Below are 26,689 nucleotides of genomic sequence, written 5' to 3'. Positions count from 1 at the left end.
TTTCTTGCCTAAATGTAGAGCCTTACTCTTTTACCATTGAATTTCATTTTATTAGATAGTGCCCAATGTTCAAGTTTGCTCAATCTGGAGACTCAGATAGCTGCTCAGAACATATGAGTCCACCAGTCCAATTGTTCATCAACTCAACGTACCCAATTGAAGAACGCTCCAAGGTGTGAGGCTGAAGGAATTCTTGGTAAGTGTTGGTTAGGTACTCTCTGCTATCAGTACAGTGATCTGGCTTCAAAATAAGAAGTCAGCTTTTGGAAGTAGCAATAGAGCTTTTCATGAATTCAACATTAAATAATGGAACTCCAAAATTGCCTTTCTTTCTCAGTAAGCTAATACAAATGCCACTCTATTAATTATTCTATCATGTCTACTTTTCCTTTCTCCTAAACGGCAACCAAAAGATGGGACTCTCCATGTACATTGTCCTCTGTTGCCTTGAAATTTTGATCACCAATCCTTTTTAGGAGGTAAGTACCAGAAATGCATGTTGATATGGGAAACAAAGCAAATGAGAAAAATAAGCTCTTTCTGCAGAAAGTGTGTCCTATACAGGCCAGATAAAATTTTCATGCAAAGGATTTTATGTTGCCAAAAGCATTCTGAAAATGTACTGCTGAGATGCACTAATAAAGTCAATATATTTCAGCAGGGTGATTTCTCAGATTCAACATTTTAATTTAACTTTCCACATGAAGCAGAGGAGTAATGCTCTCCCCCAGACATTGCAACCTTCCCCAATGTGTCAGCCTCTGTTTTGCTTGCTATGCTTGCTTGCTATCGGCTGCCATAGAAACGGGGTGTAGGGGGAGACATAGTAATGGGGAAGGGAATTATATTGTACTGGAGAAGTCTTGTTCTCACCATCTTCCACGCAAGCTGGTGGCTGATGTTTGGACTTGGTCAAGGCCAACCGTTTCACATACCAACTTAATGAGTCTGTTTGAAGATGCACCCCACATTAGCACCTTAGGAAGTTGCAGATTGGACAATGGGTTGGGGAATTGGGAGAAAGGTGCTGGCTAATAATTTGATATGTACTTGTTCGCGCCTTTCTGGCTCAGATCTTGCTTTCCTTTTGCTGCTTTCCCATCATATCTAGTAAAAGTACTTTATCTCTATTAACATGGAGTTGAGGTTTTCCTTTCTTGGATATTGAAGGAAGCATGTTTGACACGATGACTCCAATATCCTACAGTTTTAGTCATTTGGGGTTGTCCGTTTGAGATTTTTCCAAAATGTTAAAGCAGAGTATTGGACTAGGAGATCTTTTGGACACAGAAGTTTTCCCAAGCCAGTATCTTGGTCTGGAAAATAGATCCTGGATCAAGTTCAGGCTTGGAACGGAGGAAGTGGAAGTATTTTGTGTCACTGGGTCTTTTTGCTCCCCCTTCAAATCCTATCCCCCAAACCAGAGAAAGTCTTTGCCTTCATAATTGCTGACTCCACCAATTCAGCAGATAGTCTCCTTCCGCCCTTGAAAGAGTGAAAGGCTGAGCTGCAGCCTCCAACCATTCCAATCTGAAGAAAATTCATTCAGAAAAATCTGGAAACTATTCCATTGGCCTACTATTTTTTATCCTTTTGTCTTTTTGCAGCCTAGGCTGGTCGCAGGAACAGGGAAACTGCTGTGAATATTTTGATGATAAACTAAGTTGGAACAAAGCTGAGATAAGAACTCTTTTTCACCAGTTCAGGTAAGGCGAAATGTTTCTTAGGAAGATGTTCCATCCGCCAGTGGAGCTGGATGACTTAGATGATGAGGTTGGGGCGCACCTTGGGCCAGTCCTGGAGTCTGGGGAAGGCTCTGATGAGGGCTCTGCATCGGAAGCAGAGATAGAGCCAGGGCCATCTGACATTTCCCAGCTGCCTTCAGAATCAGAGATAAGTTGGGGAGCAAGAACAGCTGGTGTCTGTTCCAGATGCACGTATGCGCAGAGCTGTTAGGAGAGGAGAACAAGTGAGGACAAGGAGCTGACTCGGGAACAAAGGCACACATAGGCACTGAACGGCCCCTTCCTGGCTGGGGAATAAATAGAAGGAATGGGAAATGATGGTTATAGGAGATAACCATTTGGATTTCTTTCAGAAGATTTGATCATCATGGTTCGTGCCTCAGAGACTGCTTGCCAGAACTTAATTTACAGCGCTGTCTCTCATGCGGCCTCAGCCTGTCTGTCTCCCTCCCTCCCTCCACTTCCCTCTTTCTTTTTTTATAAGAAGAAATGGCTAACTTTCCACAAGGAAAAAAATTAGAAAACTGTTATCCAAGTATAATCTTTTTTTTTTTTTTTGTAATAGCGTTTAAAAGAAATGGTTAACTTTCAATGAGGACTCAGTTGAATAATTGTTCCAGAATCATGGTGGCCCAATGGTTAGAATGCAATGTTCCAGGCTACCTCTGTTCATGGCCAGGAGTTCAATTCTGATTTGCTCAAAGTTGATTCAATCTTCCATCCTTCCGAGGTAGGTAATATGAGGACCCAGATTTTTGGGAGCAAGATATGGACTTTGTAAACCGCTTAGAGGGGGTTGTAAAGCTCTATGAAGCAATATGTAAGTATATTCTTCTACAGGTTAAAGGTAAAGGTTCCTCTTGCACATATGTGCTAGTCATTCCCAACTCTGGGTGGTGGTATTCATCTTCATTGCAAAGCCAAAGAGCCAGTGCTGTCCAAAGATATCTCCATGGTCATGTGGCCGGCATAACTATTTGTATTTGTATTTGTATTTATTAGAATTTATAGGCCGCCCTTTTCCCTGAGGGGACTCAGGGCGGCTTACATAAAATAAGGAGGGGCGGATACAGACAATAGACACAAACAATACATAGATGTAAAATAGTAAGCAACATTCATTCATCATTCGGGTGGGGACAAGTTATCTTTATCCCCAGGCCTGATGGGCTAGCCAGGTCTTAAGGGCTGTGCGGAAGGTCTGGACGGTGGTGAGGGTATGAATCTCCACGGGGAGATCGTTCCAAAGGGTCAGAGCTACTACTGAAAAGGCTCTCCTCCGTGTAGTTGCCAGTCGGCACTGACTGGCAGATGGAATTTCGGAGGAGGCCTAATCTATGTGATCTAATTGGTCGCAGGGAGGTAATTGGCAGGAGGCGGTCTCTCAAGTACACAGATCCACTACCATGGAGGGCTTTATGAGTGACAAGTAGCACCTTGAAGTGCACCCGGAGATCAACAGGTAGCCAGCGCAGCTCGCGGAGATAGGTGTTATGTGGGCGAACGGAGGTGCACCCACAATCACTCGCACGGCCGCGTTCTGGACTAGCTGAAGTCACCGGATGCTCTTCAAGGACAGCCCCATGTAGAGCACATTGCAGTATTCCAGCCTAGAGGTCACAAGAGCCTGAGTGACTGTTGTGAGGGCCTCCCGGTTCAGGTAGGGTCACAACTGGTGCACCAGGCGAACCTGGGCAAATGCCCCCCTGGTCACAGCCGTCAAATGATGGTCAAAAGTCAGCTGTGGATCCAGGAGGACTCCCAAGTTGCGAACCCTCTCTGAGGGGTATAAAATTTGACCCCCCAGCCTGAGCGATGGAACACTGATCGAATTATTGGGAGGAAAACACAACAGCCACTCGGTCTTCTCCGGGTTGAGTACAAGCTTGTTAGCCCTCATCCAGTCCATAACGGCCTCAAGACCCCGGTTCATCACGTCCACCGCTTCATTGAGTTGGCACGGGGCGGACAGATACAACTGAGTATCGTCCGCGTATTGATGGTATCTTATCCCGTGCCTCCGAATGATCTCACCCAGCGGTTTCATGTAGATGTTAAATAGTAGGGGGGATAAGACCGAACCCTGCGGCACCCCATATGTTAGGGGCCTAGGGGTCGATCTCTGCCCCCCCACTAACACCGACTGCGACCTGTCCGAGAGGTAGGAGGAGAACCACCATAACACAGTGCCTCCCACCCCCACCTCCCGCAGTTGTCGCAGAAGGATACCATGGTCGATGGTATCGAAAGCCGCCGAGAGGTCGAGGAGAACCAGGATGGAGGCATGGCCTCCATCTCTGGCTCTCCAAAGATCATCAGTCAATGCGACCAAAGCGGTTTCTGTGCTGTAGCCGGGTCTGAAGCCCCACTGGAAGGGGTCGAGATAGCTTGCTTCCTCCAAGGACCGTTGGAGCTGGAAGGCCATCACCTTCTTGACAACCTTCCCAACAAAAGGGAGGTTGGAGACTGGACGGAAGTTGTTAAGGGCAGCTGGATCCAGAGATGGCTTCTTCAGGAGGGGTCTCACCACCGCCACTTTAAGTGCGGCAGGGAAGTGCCCCTCCCGAAGAGAGACAGTAACAACCGCCTGGATCCAGCCTTGTGTCACCTCACTGCTGTTGGCAACCAGCCATGAGGGACACGGGTCCAGTACACAGGTGGAGGCACTCACAGCTCTCATGGCCTTGTCCACATCCCCAGTGGCAACATCCTGAAACTCAACCCAGAGGTGGTCTACCAATTCATCCTCTTGTGCCTCGGCTGGAACTGCAGGGATGGAGTCCAAATCCGACCGAAACCGAGCAATTTTGTCCGCTAAGAATTGGGCATAAACCTCAGCTCTACCCTGCAAGGGTTCCCCCGTATCCCTCCTATTTAGGAGGGAGCGGGTTATCCTAAACAGGGCGGCTGGGCGGGACTCAGCGGACGCAACCAAGTGGCAATATGAGATCTTTTTGCTGCCCTAAGTGCCCTGATGTACTCCTTGGTGCTAGTTGTTAGGATTGCTTGGTTCGATACGGATTTATCGGACCTCCATAGGTGCTCTAGGCATCTCCTCCAGCGCTTCATCTCCCGGAGCTCCTCGGTGAACCAAGGAGGCCTCCGGGATCCGCCGCCTCGGAGGGGCCTGAAGGTACACAAAACGCTGTTACCTTCCCACCAAAGATGGTCCCTATTTTTCTACTTTCATTTTTGAACTGCTGGGTTGGCAGAAGTTGGGACAAGTTTCATTTCATTTCATTTATTGAATTTATAGGCCGCCCAATCCTGGAGGACTCCAGGCGGCTTACAGAAATGAGAAATATTGAGAAGAGGTTAAAACAATAAGACACAACAAGATTAAGAAGCAGCACAACCTACACCCAGTCTAAGCGGGGCTGGACCTCAATCAAGAGGTCAACAGCCCCAGGCCTGCCGTAAAAGCCAGGTTTTGATAGCTTTTCGGAAGGCCATGAGAGTGGGTAGGGTCCGGATCTCTGGGGGTAGCTCGTTCCATAGGGCTGGAGCGGCAACAGAGAAGGCCCTACTCCGAGGTATCGCCAGCCAGCATTGTCCAGCTGAAGGCACCTGGAGAAGGCCCATCCTGTGCGATCTTATTGGTCTTAGGGAGATATGCGGCAGAAGACGGTCTCGTAGGTATCCGGGTCCTAGGCCATGTAGGGCTTTAAAGGTGATAACCAGCACCTTGAATCGTGCTCGGAGACCAATGGAAGCCAGTGCAGCTCGCAGAGGATAGGTGTAGTATGGGTGTACCTTGGTACACCCAATATCGCTCGCGCAGCTGCATTCTGGATTAATTGTAGTCTCTGAACACTTTTCAGGGGTAGCCCCAAGTAGAGCGTGTTACAGTAGTCAAGTCTTGAGATGACGAGGGCATGAGTGACTGTTTGAAGTGCCTCCTGGTCCAAATAGGGCCGCAACTGGTGCACCGGGTGAACCTGGGCAAAGGTAACAGGAGCTCACTCCATTACGGGGCACTAGGGAATTGAACCGCTGAACTGCTGACCTTCCTCATCGACAAGCTCAGCATCTTAGACACTGAGTCACCATGTCCCTGTTATAGGAACATGTATAAGGTGGGGGAAGCAAGCAATGTAGGCAAAAAAGGGGCGTCCACAGGTAAGTTATACAGGTCAAGATGGCGGCCGTAGTTGTGTGTTCAAAGGAATGCATGAAATAAGTGTTGTTGCTTCAATTTCAGTCATGACAAAAAAAAATTGATGCTTTTGGACCTCCTTCTGCTATGACGCCAACGTGTGTTTTCTCCTCTCTCTTCCATTCATTCCTTTTGTTCCTTTCTCCTGAAATACTGGATGAAACTCTTGGATTTGATGGAACCAATACAACTGATTCCGCCCCTCCCAACCCTGCTCAATGTTGCCATGACCATCCCCTGTTCTTAAATGACAGAAATATCCACAAAAACTTTGTATATGCTACCGGGAGTTTATTCATATTGTATTTCCATTGAGAAAAAGTCAGGAGAATAGGATAATGGTGAAGTTATGTATTCTAAGAGGAAAGGTTCGATAGAAAGGGAGAAGATCTGATCAGAGGCAGTAATATCAACTGTATGCCGATCACATTTGCAGGTGTTTTGCAGCTGGTTCTGGCTGCATCCCAGATGCTTTCATCCAGGTGGCTTTACAGCTGGTACTTGCAGATATAAGCATTTAGGTTGCTACATACCCCATCATTCCACATTCTAAAATCTAAAATGTAAAAGATAGGACAGAAGTTAATTCTTAATTCATTCAACAGCAGTCTGGAAAACATTGTCATTCTTTGTTTATTTTATTTATTTATTAGAATTTATCAAACAAAAACATGGAAGCTTTTTATTGCATGAAAGTTTTTCACTGGTCCCAATGGAACTACCCACTTAAGGCAAAGCGAATGCTGACCTGCAGAGAATAAATGGAGATCTGAACAGTTACTGATATTCCACCCCCTCCCCCAAAATTGAAATGTCATTATAAAAATAAACCTCCCTCACTTCATCACAGAAAGAGTTCTAGTATTCATAAAAGAGGAGGGGAGGGGAGAAGTGGGGAGGGGAGGGGCGCTGGCCAATTGACAGGGCAACACCTTGCGTGCCCTGACAAATGGGTCTGCGTGCCACCTGTGGCATGCATGCCATAAGTTCGCCATCCCAGGGTATAGGGTTTCTTGCCTAAGAATTGCCACAGAATTCTTTCTCAGTTTAATAAAATTAAGTTGTTTTTATATATCAGGACAATCTATGTATCACATGTTGTCATTATGGTCACAAATGACTGTCAGATCATCATTTTTGATAAAAATCGATATTTTGAGCATCAGATGGTCCGTAGTTCTAAATTCGATAATAAAGCCAACTTAATGATCCACCAGAGATGGTTAAACTAACTTATTTGATCTGAGAAAAAAAACAACAACTATAATTATAGTTGACTGGAATGCTCCCATAGACATTTTGCATAAAAGAGGGGAAAATGAATTTATGGATCTTATGGTAGTTTTGATGTTTAAAAAAACCTAGATTGTAGGAAAAAATGATCATAAAGTAAGTCAAAATTGTAAACATAACGTTTTCTGATGAAGAAATTGTAAATTTCTTTCTTCATTCTCTTCTTGTTCTGTCTTTCTGCATTGTTTGTCTTCCCTTTCTTTTTCTTTTCCTTCTTTTATCTTTGTTCATTTGTTCTTCATTAGCTTGTATTAGTTTTTATAGTAAAAAAATTAATAAAATTAGAAAAAAACACTTAAAATTGTGTATTTTACTCAGGAAATCTGAGGAAAGGATTGGCGTTTCTGCAAGAAATTATCTTCCTGTTAATATCTGGCATAACATAAGCTAGAAACCACCACACTTAAAACCCATAGAATAAAGGAACATATAAACGTTATTATCATTGTATGTATATACACAGTATACACATACAATGAAATTTACATAACACCCAGAGACCAGGCCCAACACACATGACTATCTCCAAACACACCCCCACCCACTCAGAAATTCCCTGCCTCATAAGTGTGATAAATGATTAATGTCATTGTATTTGCTTCCCATAGAATCAAGTAGCATATATTTCGTAACACCTTTCTTCACCTAAGAAATACTAGCCAATTATATTCAATTTGAACTTTACTTCCTTTCTTTCAGTTATGGGAAAAGAAGAGGGTGTACCAGGAAATCCTTGAAGAATATCCTTGTCCCTCCTAAGATCTTGTGCCAGCCCAATACAAAAAATAAAATAAAAATACAATAGCAGAGTTGGAAGGGACCTTGGAGATCTTCCAGTCCAACTCCCTGCCTAGGCAGGAAACCCTATACCGTTTCAGACTGATGACTATTCAACATCTTCTTAAAGACTTCCAGTGATGGAGCATTCACAACTTCTGGAGGCAAGCTGTTCCACTGATTCATTGTTCTAGCTGTCAGGAAATTTCTCCTCAGTTCTAAGTTGCTTCTCTCCTTGATTAGTTTCCACCCATTGCTTCTTGTTCTACCCTCAGGTGCCTTGGAGAATAGTTTGACTCCCTCTTCTTTGTGGCAACCACTGAGATATTGGAAGACTGCTATCATGTCTCCCCTAGTCCTTCTTTCTCTTAAACTAGACATACCCAGTTCCTGCAACTGTTCTTCATATTGTTGCAGCAGATTGAGGTTTGTAATCTACTTACGAAAGACCAGGACTCGATACCACAAAGGTGAGAGAAACAGGTTATTTGATGCATCGAGTTCAGCGTGTTCACACACCAAAATCTGAACTGCCTGGGCTCTGCCCAGGATGCTACTTTTATGCCGTGTTCCACACTGTGCATTCTCAAGGCGTTTCCATACACGAGACAAGCATGACATTTCGAAAAAGAGAAGTTCATTTGGAATGTTACAGCAAAGTACATAGGAGAAATACAAAAAAGAGAAGTTCCTATAATGTCTTAAGCTGTCAGCAGTTTTTACCTCTGTTCTATCTCTCCCCTACGCCTGGCTTCCTGTGCAGGGTTCAGCCCTATTTTTAATACTTATGAGGAAGTTGGAGAGAAAGTTCACTCCATCTAAAAGTCAACTTTGGAACTCCAGGGCACTAGAATGAAAAGCCAAGCTAATATGAATTTATAAGGTCCATTCTATTAAGACCACCTAACCTGGCCAGCCACTGGTGGGTTTACCTGTGCACCCCTCCTGCATCATTCCGCCCTTTTGAAACTTCACCCAATCCTAAGATTATTGTGTAGTTTCATACATGGCAGGTTCCTCTCCATTAAGCATGAGCCCAACATATTCGCTCGAGCATCCTTCTTCTGAGCGTCCCACCAGGGCCAGGACCTTTGCAGTAGCCCATTTCTCCATCAAGAGGGATAAGGAGTTTTTGATAGTGCGGACAAAGATCGGCATTAGGCAGGGGATGATTACACAGCCTGCTACGATCAGGCCAATCAAGGCAATGATGGCCTGCAACCTTGGCAGTTTTGGGAACCAGGAGTTAGAAGTGGAGGTTAAATCAAATCCTTTCCATTCCTACCCTGGGAAATGAGTGAGTTACCTCCTTTATGTGGTGAGCTGCTTAATGACACTTCCAGTCTCATCAATTTGAAGGCAGCAATTAACAAGTTGAACTTCCCACAGACCCCTCCTTCCCTTGCGTGGAGGTAATAAAGAGCCAATCGATTTGGGTACACTGCAGAACAGAGTTGTCAGTGGCAGTAGAGAGGATATTCAAAGATTTGTCAATCCTCTCCCCAGCCAAGTCCAATACTGCCTGCCGGTGCATGATCTGGTTGATCATGTAGATTGGGGTGCGGTAACCCCAAGAGCCATCCTCTGCCCAAGTGGCCCTCCCATATGTGCATACGATTCTCTCTTGAGTTCCACATGTCGGATTTCTCATATTCAGCCAGTTCCTTACAAGGAAAGTTAGAGAAGGCTGTGTCCACCTCCCTCTTCTGATGGGTGGGGCCCACTGAGTCATACACTGGGACCCCTAGCACCTGTCGTGATTGGATGGGCAACAGAAAGAACGAAAGTTTTATCCATCCAAGAACACAGGAGCCTGACCAATCCTCAGGTAGGACTTCATAGGCCAATGTGCCCAAATCCAATACATGTTCTCCGGGGCTTCCCAAGGGCCAGATGGGGTTTGTGGCTTTTTCCCATTTTGTCCTTCTGTGGACCCTCTAGGCATTGAGTGCATTCCAATGGAGAGGGGGTAATGGCCTCACTTGTGGCCCTGGGTTCCCTTGGGGATCCCTTTTCCTTCCCTTGTGGGCTGCCCCTCCCACCCTCCTGAGGGGTCCGTATGGGACGGGGGTTCCTACCCTGTAGTAGGAGTGGCTCCAGAACCACCGTTCCCTTTCCCTGTGTATTTAGGGTGGCTATAGCTGTTCCGCTGAGGTTCTTGTCAAGTGTCCCTGCATGGCATTGATACAATTCCAAGTAGTTGGATTGGGTTATCCAGATCTCCAGGCAACTGGCTTTAGCACTAGTGTTGCGCGTTATGCCTATGCGCCAGTGCGTGTTATGCCTATGCGCCAGTACTTACTCAGGTCTTGTGCATTCATGCTTGACAGATTCTCATCCTCTGACCACCATTGTAGAAACCACTGATTCCCTACATCCCCAATAAGCTGACAAGTTATCTCCACTATTATGGGAATCTGGTCATAAGTTATGTCATATTCCATTTTCAGACTGAAATCAAGGGGTGCCCGCTTCACCTGAGCCCTTGTCCTTTCTGGAAAGGGGTCTGGGAAGGGTCTCTGAATGGGCTTTTTGCGATGGCACCTAATGGTCGAATTGTATCATTTGTTTGGTTCCCAAGTTGTGACATTGGGGTTCATTCGACACTGCCAATAGTTCCCTGTCTCCTCTGAACAGGGGGATAGCCCCTCCTCTGGATGGCAATTTAATAACCAGCATTCATTATACACAAAATGCAGTCCCTGTTCACCCTGATAAAAGCAGTCTTTGCAAAGGGGGAAGAGCCCTGAACCCATTTCCTCTAGCATTGGCTCAGAAGTTACCAGTGGAGGGGAGTCATTTGTAGAGGTGAGGGGCCTAGCTTCCGGTTGTTGGGGAGTACCCTCATTCCCCCCTTTAGGAAAGGATGGAGCAGGAGAGGGGTTGGGTCCTTGTAAATAGTTGGAACCTCCCACACCACCAGTGGGGCCTCACCCTTTGCTCTGGCCAGGATTGCCTGATAGAGATAAAGAGAGTCAATGAGAATAGAAATGAATAGAGAAAAACCACGATCAGAACTGCTGGCATCAGGCCTCTCCTAATGCACACAGCTTGGCGTAGGCACTGGTCAGTCTCCATGGTTGTGCCTGGGCGTTGGACGGGGGTGGAGTTTCCACGGTAGGCGCGGTACGTTGCCCATGCGACAGACGTCAGCATCCCGAGTGACGCCTGCAGGGGGCGCTGGTTCTTCACCACCTGTTCATAAAGTGACAGCTACCCATGTGTCCGCAGAAGAGGTGGCGTTCCTCGTGGTGTTTCTGGAACGTGAGGCACAGAGGCTCCGTGGGGTCACTGGAGGCCCTCCAGTAAGCTTTCCCACCCAATTTAAAATGGGTCCAGTGAATCCAAGGCCTAATTTCAGCTACCTTAACAACAAGGGGAGAAAAACAACAACAGTATACGGCCCACATCATTTGGGGCCCAATAGTTCCTTCTACCAGTCCTTCACCCAGACTTCTTGTCCTTGGTGGAAGTTGTGGACTGGAGTTACAATTACATGAGAATGACAAGACAGAACATTTTTTTGCAATTGGTGGACTATGGCATTCAGGGCTTGCAACTGTTTGAGCTTCACCATGTCTGCAACTTGGGGGTGGGCAACACCTGTGGGCCAAGCAAATTAGGAACGCTCCCATGCAACAATTCAAATGGTGAGACGCCCAACTCCTTGGTGGGAGCGCACCTCTTTGCCAGCAACGCCATGCTGTGGGCATCCGGCCCTTTGAGATGGGTTTCCTGACAAATTTTGGCCAACGTATCCTTTATGGTGCAATTTTCCCTCTTGACCCTCCCACTTGAACTGGGCCTTGACGTGGGTTATTAGCAGCACATACCTGACATTGTGAGCAAACAGCAGCTGCCAGGCTAGACAAATTGTTGATATAGACCTCCCTGAGCCAAGGCTTTTTCTTTTTTTTTTTAAAGCCATTTTTCCTAAGTGCAAATGCGTATGTAGGGAGGAGACAGCGTCCCATGCCAAATGCTGGGGAACAAACACCCTTTTGTCCGGCAGAACCCACCACCCATCCAGTAGTTCCACCCCTATCGCTTCAGCTTGTTGGGTTCCTGAGTGACTATACAATGGGGGTTGTTCTTCCTGGGCCGGGGTCCACAGAGTAAGGCATGTTGCTGCTTTCTTCCTGTGACTGGGCATTCGAAGGCAAACAAATGCTGACTTTTCTGATGGATGGGGATTGAAAAGAAAGCATCCTTTGATTCAATGACTGAAAACCATTTCACCTCTGCATGCCATTGAAGGGCCTTCTGTGAGATTCACGTCTCCTGGGGCAGCTTGGTAGGGGAGGGGATCCTCATCTTCCCTTTCCTCAGGGGGTGGAGCCCAGTCCCGGTTGGGGCACTCCCCTCCCCAGTGGCCATGTTCGTGACAGATGGCACATCGGTTCCGTCCCAAGGGTGGGGCCCTGTCCCCCCCCCAATTCCTCTTCTCCCTCTTGGCATGGTCATAATTGCTGCCGCGAGCAGTTCTGCTTTTTTTCTGCATCTTTTGATTTTTTTTTCTTTTCCTCCAACAAGTCCCTATTGATGAACGTTTTTCTAGCCACTTCCATAAGCTCGTTGAGGGGCTTCCCCAGTGCCCCTTCCAGCTTCTGCAGCTTGTGTCGGATGTCAGGGGTTGACTGAGAAATAAAGGCCATAGCCAGTATCCGAGCATTTTTAGGAAGGGTGGGGTTGATTGGAGTATTCATTTGATACGCTTCTACCAAACGAGCATAAAAAAAGTCTCGGGGCTTTCGGCAGCTCCTTGAGTGATGAGGCTGGGTTTAGACATATTGGTGGCTGGTTTCCCTCCCAGCCGGACAGCCCTTACAATTAACTGTTGATGATTACGTAGCAGAGTCAGCTGGTGGGGGTCATAGGGGCTCCATCTCGGGTCCCTTGAAGGGAAGCGTTGCTCAGTAAAAATAGGAGCAGTTTTGGCTCTGGTTCTAGCTGCCACCGACTGGTCCTCACTTGGTTCTGGCTTTCCTCCCACAGCCTCCAGGAACTGCTCTATCTCCTCTTCCTTCTTCTCCCAAAATTCTGGTGAGCTCAGAGGGTCCCCATCCCCTGTCCCTCTGACAGGATTTTCTTCTGACATCATAGAGGTCACATCATCCAGCCCTCGCTCTATCCACCCCACAGATGCTCGGCTTGTTGATGCCCTCAAGTCTCTTGAGCTACTAGGTGTAGCCCCCCTTGGCATGGCCGGGGTGAGGGTCATGGTGATCCTCTTCCTCTTCTGGCAACTCTTCTGGGGCACTAGCTAGGATTGCTAGTGGTCTCTGCTTGGGACATTTGGGGTGTGCAACCCGAACAGCCATAAGAATACACTGTTGGTCTTTGCATTTGTTTTTTTAGCCAAGCTGTCTCCTCAACAAATTGTACCACACGTCAATATGGTCTGATCCGGATGTCCTACATCAGGATCAAACACTAACCTATGGACGTTCAAAGCTATGATGGGATCAAAAGTGCCTTTGTTGGGCCACCCAAAACCAAAAGTGGGCCATTCAGATTCACAAAACTTTTTAAGCTCATGCCTGCTCCACTCAATGCCATAATCCTGAGTCATATACCCTTCTTTAAAATGATTTAACATACATTGTAAGGGGGTCAAGGGAACACTGCTGCCCACACCCATGGTCCTCCCAGGGTACCAAACAACAAAGATTTAGCAATCACCCCACGCAGACTCTGACCGAGGGTACCGGGTAAACACGGCCACCGTAGGGAAATGCAGTAGCCCCCCCCCCTCAATCACACACACACATACACTAAACAATCCTCCCCAAAACCTTCCACCTAGCGAGGGAGATCAGGCCTCACCTCCGGCTCGACAAGGAGTCCAGGCCTAAATAGGGTTCCCACAGTACTTGCCTCCTGTACTTGGCTTCCCTCCTGCGATGCTGGCCAGTCTTCAAGTGCCTGGTCTCTGACATTTCGAAAAAGAGAAGTTCATTTGGAATGTTACAGCAAAGTACAGAGGAGAAATACAAAAAAGAGAAGTTCCTATAATGTCTTAAGCTGTCAGCAGTTTTTACCTCTGTTCTATCTCTCACCCACGCCTGGCTTCCTGTGACCCTCCATTACAGGGTCTTGCCACACTGTTCAGCCCTATTTTTAATACTTATGAGGAAGTCCCCCCCGCTCTAAAGACGGCGGTGGTGAGACCCCTTCTGAAGAAGCCATCTTTCCGCATGTGCAAGATCAGAGATGGCTGCCAGGCGTTTTCGCTCTGAACGAAGCAGGCGAAAAAAGCTGAAAAATCTTTAGAAAAACAACTCTGCACCTCTCGGAAAGGGGTCCCTGGGGATGCCCAGAATTCAGGGGACCCGAGGAATCCAGATTTTGGGGGGGTCGCCACTCCTAGGCGGCCTTGGACCATCCAAATCTCGGAGACTTTTGTGCTGCCTGTGCTGTTTGGCGGTGGGGAAGGCGGCGCTACGCTGGCAGCAGCGGCGGCATTTTCCAGCATTTTCAGCGTTTCTATTCGACCTGCTGAGCTTTTGGGGGCTTTGTTTGACTACCATTGTCCCGGAGAGGGGGTGAGCGAGCTGGACTATTATTCGGACTGGATAAACTGGGCGGCTGGCTTTGCCTGGTGTCGCAGCAGCCCTTCCGGACACCCCCCCTCCCTGTTTGGCACCGCTCCCTTGCCGACGCTGCCTCTTTCCTCCTCCGTTCCTTGCCTAGCTTGTTTGACGCTGCCTTTTTCCTCCTCCGCTCCTTGCCTGGCTTGTTTGTTTCTTGCCTGGCCTGGCTGCTTTCCTGGCGCGTTTTCTCCTCTGCCCACCCTTGCTGTTGTGGGCTCTTCTCCTGTGTCTTCTGCCTGGCATCTGGCTCTCCCCTGCTTTGGCCTCTCAACATCTGGCCTCCTCTGGCCATGGCTTCTGGGCTTTTGGACTCGCTGGCGCAGCCCCATCTGGCCTTGACTATTACCACCATTACCATCATTATCATCATTATCATCATTATCACCCGCCATTGCCCTTGGGGTATCATCTTGGATAGCACCCGCGCAAGTCATCTCACTGAGGCACGCTGGACTCTGGATGGGTGGGGGCACTTACAACGAGTGCAGAGGCCCTCGGACTTGTCGGTAACATCTACAGTCTGCTCCTTGGTTTGCTCCCTGGTACATCTGTCCAACGGAGGGAGCGACGGAAGATGGCAAAACAATAAGAGGGGACTTAATTTTTCTAATGAATTCCCCCCTCTTTCACGATCCACTACGACCACCCCGGACTTTAGACTCTTTAGACTCTGGACCTTTTATTATACCTTTCCAAGAACGAGGTATACCATCTGCTTACCACCTGTATACCACCTGTATACCACTGTTGGTGCTCAGCTACCTCAAATTTTTAAGAACTATCTGCACAGCTATTAATCTATACTTGCGCAGTGCGCCAAAATTTTTTAGGAATGCGGTGTGAATGGTATGCCTGATTGATGACTGTACCAACTTTTTAACTTTATTATTGCTGTATTTTTTGTGTTTTAATTGACCTATGTGGGGAATGCATGGATGAGTGGCTGTATTTGTGTGAGAGGATGATTGATTCGAAGGGCCTGTCGAGGAATGCGGGAGCCATAGGGGTGGTTGATGGAACTACGGACACGGGAGTGGGCCGGAGCATTATGGTCTTAACAGGGAGGGGCAGATATGGTGGGTACTTTAGGGCTGGCCATTACCAGGGAAGAAGGGCTCGCTACGTCACAGAGATCCCTACTTCCGGCCCTATGAGTCCCACTCCAAGGCCAGATGGCGCGAGTAATCAGGACCCTGGTCTCAGGCTGTTGTCGCTAAATGCCAGGTCTGTAGTTCATAAGGCTCCTCTCGTCTGGGACTTAATTTTAGACGAGAGGGCAGACCTGGCATGTATCACTGAAACCTGGCTGGGCCCGGAGGGAGGAGTCCCCCTCGTAGAGATGTGCCCAGAGGGTTTTCAGGTGCTCCATCAGCCCAGAGGTCAGAGAAGGGGTGGGGGTGTGGCCATTGTTATCCGAGAGTCTCTAGTACCTCGTAGGATCCCTGCTCCGGAGCTTGTCGGGTGTGAGTCCCTGCTGGTGAAGTTGGACCTCAAGGGTCAAGTGGGCCTGCTGCTAATGTACCTGCCTCCCAACAGCATTGCAGCAGCCCTCCCCTCGCTCCTCGAGTCGGTAGCCGAGCTGGCAATTGAGTTCCCCAGGCTCATTTGTTCTGGGGGATTTCAATTTGCCTTCGCTCGGTGATCACTCTGATGGAGAGCAGGAGTTCATGGCTTCCATGACAGCCATGGGCTTGACCCAAGTAATTCGGGGCCCAACCCACTCGGCGGGTCACACGCTCGACCTCGTATTTCTCTCGGAGCAGTGGACTTGTGATCTTGGTCTGAGGGGTAGTGAGATCGTACCCCTGTCGTGGTCAGACCACTACCTACTGAGGCTTGACTTTCGGAGACCAAACCCCCACTGTAGGGAGGAGGAACCAACCAGGTGGTTCCGCCCCAGGCGACTTATGGACCCTTTGGGATTCCAGACGGAACTTGGGGTTATTCCTGATACCCTCGCCCGCAGTCCGGCGGAGACATTGGTTGCTGCTTGGAACTCGGCAGCGACGGAGTCTCTTAACCGGATTGCGCCTCTATGGCCGCTCCGAGGCAGTGGATCCAGGAAGGCCCCTTGGTTTACCGAGGAACTCCGAGAGATGAAGCACCGGAAGAGACGCCTAGAGCACCAATGGAGATCCAGTAAATCTGAATCGAAACGAGCACTTTTAACATCCTGCATCAGAGAGTACATCCGGGCAATCAGGACGTCAAAAAGAACTTACATTGCCACTCTGATTGCTTCCACTGAGTCGCGCCAAGTCGCCTTGTTCAGGATAACTCGTTCCCTCCTAAATAGGAGGGATACAGGTGATCCGTTGCAGGGCAGGGCAGAGGACTACGTCCAGTTCCTCGCGGATAAAGTTGCTCGGTTTCGGGCGGACCTGGACTCCAATTCTGCAGATCCAGCCAAGGCACCAAGGGATATTCTGGTAGATCATCGCTGGATTGATTTTCAAGCTGTTACCCCCGAGGACGTGGACAAGGCCATGAGAGCTGTAGGTGCCTCCACATGTGTACTGGAACCGTGCCCCTCCTGGCTGGTTGTTAACAGCAGGGAGGTGACACGGGGCTGGATCCAGGCGGTTGTTGCCGCCTCCCTCTGGGAGGGGGTCTTTCCCCCCGCCTTAAAGGCAGCAGTGGTGAGACCCCTCCTGAAGAAACCATCTTTGGATCCAGACGTTCTTAACAACTATCGTCCAGTCTCCAACCTCCCCTTTGTGGGGAAGGTTGTTGAGAAGGTGGTGGCCTTTCAGCTCCACCGGTCCTTGGAGGAAGCCAGTTATCTTCATCCATTCCAGTCTGGCTTCAGGCCTGGCTACAGCACAGAAACCGCTTTGGTCGCATTGACCAATGATCTCTGGCGAGGGCAGAAATCGACCCCTAGGCCCCTAACATATGGGGTGCCACAGGGTTTGGTCCTGTCCCCCCTACTTTTTAATATCTACATGAAACCGCTGGGCGAGATCATTTGATGGCACGGGATAAAATACCACCAGTATGCGGACAATACACAGTTGTATCTGTCCGCCCCGTGCCAACTCAATGAAGCGATGGACGTGATGAGCCAGGGCCTTGAGGCTGTTAGAGACTGGATGGGGGTTAACAAGCTTGTACTCAATCCAGATAAGACCGAGTGGCTGCTGTGCTTCCCTCCCAATAATTGGCCAAGTGTTCCATCTCTCAGGCTGAGGGGTCAAATACTACGCCCCTCAGATAGAGTCCGCAACTTGGGAGTCCTCCTGGATCCACAGCTGACTTTTGAACATCATTTGTCAGCTGTGACCAGGGGGACATTTGCCCAGGTTCGCCTGGTGCACCAGTTGCGCCCCTACCTGAACCGGGAGGCTCTCACAACAGTCACTCATGCCCTTGTGACCTCTAGGCTGGAGTACTGCAATGTGCTCTACATGGGGCGGACCTTGAAGAGCATTCGGCGACTTCAGTTGGTCCAGAATGCAGCCGCGCGAGCGATCGTGGATGCACCTCGTTTCACCCACGTAACACCTATCCTCCGCGAGCTGACTGGCTACCTGTTGATCTCCGGGTGCACTTCAAGGTGCTTGTTGTCACCTTTAAAGCCCTTCATGGTATTGGATCTGGGTACTTGAGAGACCGCCTACTGCCAATTACCTCCACTAGGCCAATAAGATCCCATAGATTAGGCCTCCTCCGAATTCCATCAGCCGGTCAATGTCGACTGGCAACTACCCGGAGGAGAGCCTTCTCCGTAGTCCCTCCACCCACCCCCATATCCCCTGCGTTTCCCGACAGGCCCTCCGAATCAGACACACTCATTTATTCACCCAAGCAGTTCCCACGTAGTAATTAAAACACATAAAATACAATAATAATAGGATAATAAAAAAGGTGGGATCATTCACTCAATCACATGCAAATCCCATACACTCACCATATCAGTTAAAAATTGCGCAACCGTGCGAGGTTCGTACCAGGCTTATATCAAGATAGGAGAGGAGGTTTTAATGATCTTAACCTTCTCCTCTGCAAAGTCCAGTAAAGAGGACATGGTCCAAAGAGGGCTGTTCCACCCCTCTCCCTTCCTCTAAGTCCCAAAAATGCACCCAAGGCCAAAGGTTCAAAGTCCGTGTTGAATAAGGTGGTTGCAAATGGAGGGGGCAGGGCGTAAACGCCAGATTTTAACAAGCAAGAGCTTCGCAGTCTCGCCATCGTTGTCCGTTGTTCTTGCAGTGAGGGGGGGGCGCCTAACAGTCGCTCACCCCCAAGAATATCCAGGGCCACCAAAGCAGTCCCCCCCTAGATGAAACGCTGCTCTTCCCGGCAAAAAACACTGCCTCTCTTGGTCCACGGCAGGTGAAAAACACTGCCTGTTAGCTAAGGAGCCACCATCCGCGGGGAGGGAGGGGGGAACGCCATCCGAAGGCCGCCCCACACCATCCGGCACCGCCGAGACCCGTCCTAAGTCGTCCGAGGATGTCTCTCCAAGCAAGCAGCCCTCCAGGACGCCCTGGATTCCTCTCTCCCCAGTTCTTCCGTTTGAGAGGTCTGGTGGTCAGCAGAGGCACAGTCCAGGTGTTTTTTCCTGTCTTTCCAACCTGAGCGGCGAGCTCAGGCAGCCATCTTCCATCGCACATGCGCAGGAACCGGTTGATTGGTTGATTAGTAAGCAATGCCTCTGTAGTGACTATGATGTAAAGAGTAGACAATGGTTCCCACAAGTGCTCTAGCAGTGAACTTTGTAATATCCAAATCATCTTGCAAAGGGTTATTTGATTTAAAGAAATGACCAACTCTTTAAAAAAAAGAGGAAAGAAATCTTCAGATTCTGCTCAAAGTTTTCCGTCCTAGCCATTCATTTTTGAAAATATGTGTATGGAATGTCCCGGAGATGAACATTTAGAAGCAGAACAATTTCCTTGAATATTCACTGGGCTGTCTAAGACGTCGTCTGAAAAATGCATGCACTGTATTCAATTGAAATAAATATTTCCTCTTATTCCCAAATTTTCTCAATGCCATTTAGTCACCACTATTGCAGACACAAAAGCATCCATGTGACCACAGTTATTGTCTACTGTTACAGATTATTTCTATGCCTCTATATTTTTTCTTCCTACCCCACTTATAGAAACTACTAATTAATTTGAAAAATTATTGGAATTTAATCAGAGAAGTGGTTAAGAAAAATTGGAATGGCACAGTCACACACTGTTTAAAAGGGAAGAGAAAGTTACCAGATGGACATCATGAAGATCAATCCAGACATTGTTTAGGTTCTGCTGGTAATTGGGGATATGCTCAGCCACCAGAAGAGTCTCAGCTTTGGTGAGGATGGAGGCGAGAAGATCTCCACGGCCATAGATCTGGAACTCAATCTTCAAGCTACAAAGGGAAAAGCTGATAATGCTCTTCATAATCTTTCATATACAACGTTGGGATATAGCAGAAATCTATCCAATTTATGTTTCTGCTATTTTAATATACACAATATAGTAAAATGCCTACACTGAAGGAGGTGTGTTAGTGTATTGTACAATACTGTTATTGCATCATCAGTTTGTCAGATCAGTTCTTATCCCTGAAGCCATAAACTCCAACTTTCTTTTGGATATTTTTTTTTATTTTAAACACATAAACACATCAACAAAAACAAACACATAACTTAAAACAACATAGAAACAATAAGTTCCATTGTATATCATACGGCAGTTCCGAATCAGTTTCTTTGCAGTTAGTGTTTTCCCTACTATACATTTCTATCTTTCATTCATAATCTCCTTATTCGTTATCCATTTGTATGTACATTTCTTTATTTATTTAAACTTAGCTACTTATGACCAGATATTATTTACCTATATTATGCTATATATTTTTACTGTCATTTGTTCTCTTACATACAGATTATAGATATACATTCACATAATTATTCTTTTTCTTTGCCACTCTTATGTAATTATTATCCCATTTGGAAGATTATAAGGTATAGTTTAGAATGCTTTGTTTACCATCCTTCGCACCTGCTAAGACACCACCTTGTTTTCTCTTTCTTTTCTTTTCTCCCTCCCTTCCTTCTCTACTTTCTTCCTTCCTAGTCTCCATCCCCTTCTTCTTTCCCCTATCTCTTCCCTACTCCTACCCTTTTTCTTCTCCTTCCTATCTTCTCTCCTTCTCTTTCTTTCTCTTCCTCCCTCCTCTTCTTCTCTTCCTCTCTCTTCTACCCTCCACTCCTTTCCTTTCCTTCGTCCCTCCATTCTCTACTTCCTTCCTCCCCTCCTTTCCTTCCTTCTTCCCTTCCTTTCTTTTTCTATTGTTATAGGTGTCTCTTTCAGATCCCAGTTCCTGTTTTCTTGGAGATGGTGTTTCCACACACCCAACTTTGTTTCATATCCTTTCCTTTTTTCTTTAGGATTCTACAGTCTATTTTCCAACTATCGTCCTGATTTGAATTCACAAATCTTGGCCCCCTTGTTTTACTCATAATTATTATTTTTGAGTGTTATTCTATTTTTTTAATTTTATTCCTTTGCTCCATCCAACTATACCAATTATCCCATATCCGATAAAATTCTGATTCTTCTTTCCCCTGTATTTCTTTCATTAATTTATCCATTTCGGCACAGTCCATAATTTTTTTTATTATTTCATCTTCATTTGGGGTTAGTTTATTTTTCCACTTCTGGGCGAAAGCGATCCTTGCTGCTGTAAGTATATGTAATATTAGATATTGTATTTCTTTTTTGTATTTCATCGGTATGATTCCTAATAAAAAGAGTTCAGGTTTTCAATCTAACTTGACCTTTGTTATTTCTTCCAACCAATTTTTGATCCTATAAACTCCAACTTTCTACTCAGTGCAAGAATCAAAATGAATACAACTCTATCAATCAGAATCACTCAATTAAACAGAATCCACAATCTTTCTGTGACATGGGCACTCATGTCTAACTCCTCTGTTAGGAAGTTTTTGCTAACATTGAATTGGCATCTACCTTCAGTTACACTCTGAAATGAGAATGAACATGTCTTAGTGTCCTATATGTGATTAAGTTATTTGAAAAATTCTGCCCTTTGTAGTCTTCTTGTCTAAAGACTAAATACGACATCTCCTTTAAACTTTCTCCATAAAGTTAGTTTTTTAGTCCACTGATGATCCTCAGTAAGGGCTCAGTAGGGCTCAATAGCGGCCACAAAGAAGAGAGGGTCAACCCAGGGGTGGGTTCCTGCCGGTTCGCACCGGTTCTTGCGATCCGGTTCATCAGTGAACCCGGAAGTAATTAACTTCCGGGTTCCTAGCCCCTGTCGCTGGGTGCCTGCAGGGTTTTTCTTTTTAAAAAACGCCTCTCCGGATGATTTTGAAAACCTGCAAGGTTGCTTTGGAAGGGGACAGATGGGCAGCATTATCCCCTGCCCCCCTCCCCGGGAGCCTGCAGTTTTAAAGCAAGCCTTTGCACAGTAAAGAAAATCTCACTAGCGAGAGAAGTTCTTACTTGCTTTTACTGTGAAGTTGCGGAAGCTTCCAAGGCTGTAGGCAAGCAGAGATGGTGGGGGTTTTCAAGATCGTCTGCAGAGAGGCATTTTTTAAAAAGAAAATCCTGAAAAGGATTTGGAGAGATTTGCAACTGGTCTTTGGTGGGGGGGGGGGAATCCCCAAAACCAGGAGCACAGCCCATTCCCCTTGCCAAGAAGACTGTTTTCTTTTTAAAAACCCCTCTGCAGAAGCTTCTCTGTGGAAGCTTCCAAGGCTGTAGGCAAGCAGAGATGGTGGGGGTTTTCAAGATCGTCTGCAGAGAGGCATTTTTTAAAAAGAAAATCCTGAAAAGGATTTGGAGAGATTTGCAACTGGTCTTTGGTGGGGGGGGGAATCCCCAAAACCAGGAGCACAGCCCATTCCCCTTGCCAAGAAGACTGTTTTCTTTTTAAAAACCCCTCTGCAGAAGCTTCTCTGTGGAAGCTTCCAAGGCTGTAGGCAAGCAGAGATGGTGGGGGTTTTCAAGATCGTCTGCAGAGAGGCATTTTTTAAAAAGAAAATCCTGAAAAGGATTTGGAGAGATTTGCAACTGGTCTTTGGTGGGGGGGGGGAATCCCCAAAACCAGGAGCACAGCCCATTCCCCCTGCCAAGAAGACTGTTTTCTTTTTAAAAACCCCTCTGCAGAAGCTTGAATTCCAGAACTCTTCCATGCCCTCCCTCCTCATTTCATGGCAGCCGAAGCAACAGTGAAGCAGAGGCTGACACTCCTTGTTTAGGTAATTCTGAGGTGGTTGATGGTTCTGTGAGTGCCTGTCCTTTATAATTTTCCACGTTGCCTTGATGGTTTTTATTCCAGTGACTTTGTCTTCCCTGTTCTTAGGCTTAGGAAAAAAAAAATGGTTTCATTGGCAGTCTTTTTTTTTGGGGGGGGGGATTTTTTTTTTTTTGGTGTTTTCCTAGCACTGTCATAGTTTGTGGGTGTGGGTGGGTGTGTAATGTCCCGCAGTTATCTATGCATTAATAATGATCTAGTAATATTAATAATATCTAGTAATTAGTAATATCTAGTAATAACATCGTCTTGGCCACTCCCACCAGGTCACATGGGTGGCAAGCCACTCCCATCCGGTCACATGGGCAGCAAGCCACTCCCACAAAGGAGGCCACGCCCACAGAGTAGGTTCGAACAATTTTTGAAACCCACCCCTGTTTGCAGGCCTCTGAAACTCTCTGCATGCCCCGTTTTTCACAAAAAAATGAGGACTGCAGAGGGTTTGGGAGGTGTGCTGAGTGAAAAAAATTTTTTTTTTTTAATTTACCTCTTCAAAATCTTGGTGCGTCTTATACTCTGAAAAATATGGTACGCTTCTGCCGATGGATAGTTTGGGATGCAAATTCTCACTCCGATATCTGTGAAGATTCTCAGCCATCCAGGTCACGGTTGTCCCAAATGTACTTTTTCAAGATGCAAATGTACTACCCCGATATCAATTTTGCAATCTGCATTCTCTTCTCTTTTAGGTCTAGTTGTCGCCATGCCTCGGAAGTTGGCCTATTTGGTATTGGTACTCTTTGTGGCATTGCTGCTGGGATCCTTGCCAACGCTTGCCCAGAGAGAAACCCCTCATGGCAAATTCAACCGGCAGCATGTCGCCGCAAAGCCCAATAGCGGAGTGGACGCACGGGTCTATTGCAACCTGATGATGCAACGAAGAGGAATGACAAACATCAAATGTCAACCTACCAATACCTTCATCCATGGGGAAGCCACAGCAGTGAAAGTCATCTGCAACAATGGAGGCACTTACTCAAGTGATAATTACTACGACAGCAATAACGCCTTTGAGCTCACCGTTTGCCGTGTGATGGGGGGAGGAGCCACACCTCCCAATTGTAATTACCGAGGCACGGTTAGCACCCAGCACATCCGAGTTGCCTGCATAAATGGCCTGCCGGTGCATTTGAAACAAGTTCTTTAGAAATATTGACAACCATGATGGCTAGTTAGGGATTATATATCTTCAGCTGCTTTAGAAGCCAAGAAGATTTCCTATTTTTACTGCAATGGTGTATTTCAGTTACAATTTGTTCTTTTTCTTAGTTTCTTTCTACCTGCCTTCCCCTCTTCTTTCAGTCTTCCTCTCCAACTGTTTTAGACAAGCTGGGGACATCCAAATAGATTGGGCTATGATTCCCCATGATTCCCAGCCAGCTTGGCTGACGGGAACTCTGGGAGATGTAGTCCCAATACAATTGTGGGGGATCTGAGCTGTGGCAGGCCTTCATTTGCTCACCATATCTGGGTCTGGTGACCATAAGATAGCTGCAAAGTGATACAGAAAAACTTCCAGGGAATTCTAGATGTTGTAGTTTACACATCTTAAAGTGGTGAGGTCTAAAATATAGTCAGGTCTGAAGTTTTTGCTGTGATCTAACAGACATTCAACCCCAATTATGGCAATGATATATTTCAGTCTCTCTTTTTTTGTTTGTTCTATACTGCCTTCTAGTGGCTGTGAATCAAAATGACTGTTGTATCCATCAAAATGTTGATATAGTTTCTCTAACGTCAAACTTTCTGTTTTTCTGCCTTCTGAGGAAAATTGAGGCTAATAATTCTGCACAGAAAACTGGATATTGGAGTATATAGCAGCCACCCCAAACTAGCATTCTTCAGCTATGTGACTTAAATATCACAACTCACTTCTCCCATGGGCGATGACATATGAGAAGTCGTGGTATTTAAAATGCAAATGTCCAAATTACTTTTATAGGGTCAGAGGGTTTTTTTGCTAGCAAATGTAGCCATCTTTCATTTTAAACTAGACCATTTGCTTTCCTTCCTGAGGAAATGTGTTTTGAAACATAATGCTGGTCTGTGACCATAATACAAATGCGATGTGAAAGGGTTTAATTCCAAATCGAAGCATTCCATTTCATACCCCAATCTTCACTCAGCAATTGGTCCCATCCCCCATGGCACAGATATACCAGTATCCAAGCCCCCTGCTACCTTGGAAAAGATACCTAGCTCCGATGAAGGTGAAGTCATACCTGAACCAGATGACGAATGAAGTTCTGACTTTGGAGATGATACAAGACCAAAATTGTTTTCTCAGGAGGAGATGAATGATTTGGTAAGAGACTTGAATCTTCCCAAAGATGCCGCTGAGTTACTTGGATAAAGGCTGAAAAGCAGGAATTTATTGTTGCCAGGAGTGTCATCTTCATGGTTCAGACATTGTGAAAAGGTGTTCGTTCCTTACTTTGCCCAGGAAGACAAGTTGGTTTATTGCATCGATGTTGAAGTCTGATGGGTCAATTTAAAATCCAATATGATTCAGAGCAATGGCATCTTTTTATACATTCTTCAAAAAGAAGTCTCAAAGCAATTTTACTCCACAACGGTTTTTACGCTTCCATACCTGTAGGTTATTCTGTACACTTGAAGGAAACCTACGAGAACTTGGAATTGGTTCTTCGTAAACTTAAATATGAAGACCATGGTTGGCAAGTGTGTGGGGACTTGAAGGTCTTGTGTATGCTGCTTGGGCAACAAGCTGGGTATACCAAATACCCTTGTTTTCTGTGTCTATGGAACAGTCAAGACTGACAAAATCATTGGACCAAGAAGAGTTGGCAGCCGAGGGTGCTAACAGTCAGTGAAAAAAAATGTTCTCCAAGAAACTTTGGTACCTTCCCATAAAGTTCTTCTACCACCTCTCCACATAAAATTGGGATTGAGGAAGCAACTCGTAAAATCACTTCCAAGAGATGGAGAATGCTTCAAATACTTGGTCACCAAGTTTCCATGCCTGTTGGAGGCAAAATTGTCGGACCAGACATTAGAAGGCTTATAGTTGATCAAGAGTTTGTCAACACCATGACGGATCCTCAAAAAGAAGGGTGGATTGCATTTGAAGAAGTTGAACATAAATTTTTAAGCAATAACAAAGATCCTCACTACAAAAAGATCGTTGGAAGAATGCTGAAAGCATTTCAAACTTTAGGTTGCCTGATGAGTTTGAAAGTGCATTTCCTCCAGTACCACCTTGACTACTTTCCTGAAAATTTGGGAGCTGTGAGGGAAGAACAAAGTGAACGATTCCACCAAGACATTAAAGAGATGGAAAGGAGATACCAAGGAAAATGGAGCATTACAATGATGGCAGACTACTGTTGGACGCTTTAGAGAGACATTCCAGATGCTACTCACAAGCGTAAATGCACCAAGAGGAGACTCACAAGAAAGAAGAATCAAGTTTAGTGTGTGTAGGTGAGCTCATTTCAGTTCAAAAAAGGATTTTCATGAAAATATTGTAATAAAACTTTAATTTTATAAGTCTATTTCCATTTATTTTGATATACTGCCTTATTTAACATAGTTACCTAAATTGTCAGGAAACGTGATGTCCTATGACAAAATGGAGGTCATTTTTGGATTCAGCGCACCAAAAAACATAAAGATTACATGGAATAACCAAAACAGCTCTCAAAAAAAATATTTTGGAGATCTGTGAGAGTGTCATAAAGAAGTTTTTCTGGTTTTCTTCTGGAAGGCCTCCAGGGGGCTGGGGGAGGCTGTTTTGGCCCTTCCCAGGCCTCAGGAAAGTCTCTGGAGTCTGGGGAGGGCAAAAAAAGGCCCAATGGGTCAACTGGAAGTTCAGAAATAATCTG

The 26,689-nt window shown here is 46.3% G+C and overlaps 1 pseudogene across 1 annotated transcript in view; it reads left to right on the top strand.

The window, feature by feature from the left end:
- The window catches only part of LOC148046382 (ribonuclease pseudogene), an 83,319-nt pseudogene extending 58,594 nt beyond the window's left edge, over positions 1-24,725 (top strand). The window contains exon 2 of the transcript XR_015696504.1: positions 23,534-24,725. The product of XR_015696504.1 is annotated as a ribonuclease pseudogene, transcript variant X1 (transcript). The remainder of the gene's footprint in view (positions 1-23,533) is intronic.
- Positions 24,726-26,689: the final 1,964 nt, after the last annotated feature.

Source organism: Thamnophis sirtalis, unplaced genomic scaffold, assembly GCF_051295495.1.
Source record: "Thamnophis sirtalis isolate CommonGarterSnake01/CBP01778 unplaced genomic scaffold, rThaSir2_p1.2 scaffold_4, whole genome shotgun sequence".
In the NCBI taxonomy this organism is placed as follows: Eukaryota; Metazoa; Chordata; class Lepidosauria; order Squamata; family Natricidae; genus Thamnophis; species Thamnophis sirtalis.
This window is presented reverse-complemented; position numbering and strand designations above follow the sequence as displayed.